Source organism: Vitis riparia, chromosome 11 (genome assembly GCF_004353265.1).
Source record: "Vitis riparia cultivar Riparia Gloire de Montpellier isolate 1030 chromosome 11, EGFV_Vit.rip_1.0, whole genome shotgun sequence".
Lineage (NCBI taxonomy): Eukaryota > Viridiplantae > Streptophyta > Magnoliopsida > Vitales > Vitaceae > Vitis > Vitis riparia.
Window position 1 is genome coordinate 12,538,722 of NC_048441.1, and position 2,818 is coordinate 12,541,539.

Genomic DNA, 2,818 nt, shown 5'->3' on the forward strand with positions numbered 1-2,818 from the left:
CAATAGGTAGGGAGAGAGAGGATCCCCTGACGCAAACCCCTTGAACTATTGAAAAACCGGTTGGAGTGCCATTAATCAAGACTGAATACTGTATACCTTGAGTCACTCTTTTTTTTTTTTTTTTTTGATAAGTAAAAGAAGTATATTAACTAAAAGAGAAACACCAAAAATCAGTGCCCTCTAAGTATACAGGGAGAATGCACACCACCTTCCCTAACTAGAGCCAATCCAGTCTACAAAACTTACAAGAGAAGAATGACTCTCTGCTAGGGAACCCCTGACCCAAAACCAGAGATTACATACAAAAGAATATTTCAACCTTTGAAGCGAAGCTTCTCATCCCCAAATGCTAACCTATTTCTCTCCTTCCAAACTGACCAAAAAATACATAAAGGTGCCATTTGCCAAGCCTTCTGCGTCTTTTCCCACAAACCCTCCATTCCACCAAGAAGGGTAGTCTTCACTGTACACGAGAGAGTCCAAGATATTCCAAAAAGAGAGAAAAGAGGTTCCATAGGACCCGCGTCTTGACACAATGCAGTAGGAGATGATCCACTGTTTCTTCTTCAGATAAGCAGAGAAAGCACCTATTTGCCAAAGAGAACCCCCTCCTTTGAAGTTGCTCCTGTGTTAAAACTTTACCCCAAGAAGCCTCCCAAGCAAAGAAAGCTACCTTGGAGGCACCCTTGCCCTCCAAATTCTTTCACTAGGAACATAGAAAGGCCCCCCGTCTCCAACAAAGAATAAAGGGATCTAACAGAGAAAGCCCCATCATTTGAAGCTGTCCATATCACTCTATCTTCCTCCTCCCTTTGAACCCTGAAAGCTTGGATCCTCTGCAGCATCCGCTCCACCAAATCAATCTCCCAATCATTAAAGGCCTTGCAAAGAGAGGAGTCCAACCACCCCCATCACCAACCGGATTCCACACCTCCGAAACCCAAGCATTCTTCGACATGGACATGGAAAAAAGAGATGGGAAGGACTCACAAAGAGGCCCATCACCACACCACTTGTCTTTCCAAAATTTCACTCTTTGCCCATTACCCAGATGGAAAACTACCCTTCCATCTAACAACCCCCACTTCTTCCTAATTGCTTTCCAAAGCCCACTCCGTTACTTCCCATCACATCCCGAGTATACCAGCCCCCCTCCTCTACGCCATACTTGAGGCTGATTACACTTCTCCACAACGCCTCTCTCTCATTAGCAAACCTCCAATTCCACTTACCCAAAAGGGCGTTATTCATCAAAGATAAATTTCTCACCCCTAGTCCACCTTTCTTTTCTCCAAGCAAACCAAGTTCCATCTTACAAGGTGAGGTTTATGGGCTAAAGATCCCCACCCCACAGAAAATCTCTCTGAATTTTCTCCAATCTCAACCTCACTTTTCTAGGCAAATGAAAGAGAGACATCAAATAGATAGGCATACTGGACATGGTGCTTCTAATTAGGGTGAGTCTTCCCCCTTTAGAAATGTACTGCCTCTTCCACATAGTAAGCCTTCTACGAAAACGCTCTTCAACCCCATCCCACACCGCCAGAGAATTGAAAGCTGCCCCTAGGGGCATTCCCAAATAACTAGAAGGAATCCTTCCCACTTTACACCCCAACTCCATAGCCAAACCCTCTATATTCAGCACCCTCCCAACTGGGATCATCTCACTCTTCTCTAAGTTGATCCTCAAACCCGAACACGCCTCAAACCACATGAGAAGCCAACTTAGATAAGTTATCTCGTCTGAAGACTCCTCACAAAAAACCAGCGTATCATCCGCAAACAACAAATGCGATATATGCATCCCCTCACCCTTCCACCACTCACCTTCCACCCAGCTAAGTAACCCCACTAATAGCCCTTCTCATCATACTGCTAAAAACCTCCATGCGATCACAAACAAATAAGGGGAAAGGGGATCTCCTTGTCTTAGCCCCCTCGAGCTTTGAAAAAAACCGGATGGAGACCCATTCACTAACACTGAGAATTTCACAGTGGAGATACACCAATCAATCCATTAATCCATCTTTCTCCAAACCCCATCTCTTTAAGAACAGCCAACAAAAATCTCCAGCTAACACGGTCATAAGCCTTCTCTATATCCAACTTGCATAATACCCCTCCCTCATTGTCTTTCAATCTTGAGTCCACAACCTCGTTTGCAATCAGCACTGCATCCAAATCTGTCTACCCTCCACAAAAGCATTTTGAGACTCTGAGATCACTTTCCCCATCACCTTTTTAATTCTATTGGCCAACACCTTGGCCAGCAACTTGTAGAGGCTACCTACAAGGCTGATAGGCCTGAAATCTTTCAAGTCTTCAGCTCCTCCCTTCTTTGGGACTAGGACAAGGAGTGTCGCGTTTATAGATTTTACAAATCTGCCCCTCTCATGAAATTCCTTGAAGAAGCCCATTATTTCAGCCTTTACTAAATCCCAACTGAACAACCAGAAGGCCATGGTGAAGCCATCCGGACCAGGGGCTTTATCCTTGCCTAGATCTGAAAGAGCCGCAAACACCTCCCCTTCCGTAAAGGGAATTTCCAGCCCCTCAGCCTCACAGCTGTCTAATCTCATGAAGGACAGCCCCTCAACACCAGGACGCCACCCCCCTTCTTCAGTGTACAGAGTTTTAAAAGCACCCACCACACTGTTTTTTAAATCTAACTCCTCCGTATGCCAAACCTCATCAACTTTCAGCCTAGACAACCAATTCTTTCTACTGTGCGCATTCGCCATCCTATGAAAGAATTGGTATTATTGTCCCCCTCCTTCAACCACAATTCCCTTGATCTCTGTCTCCAAAAATTTCTTCC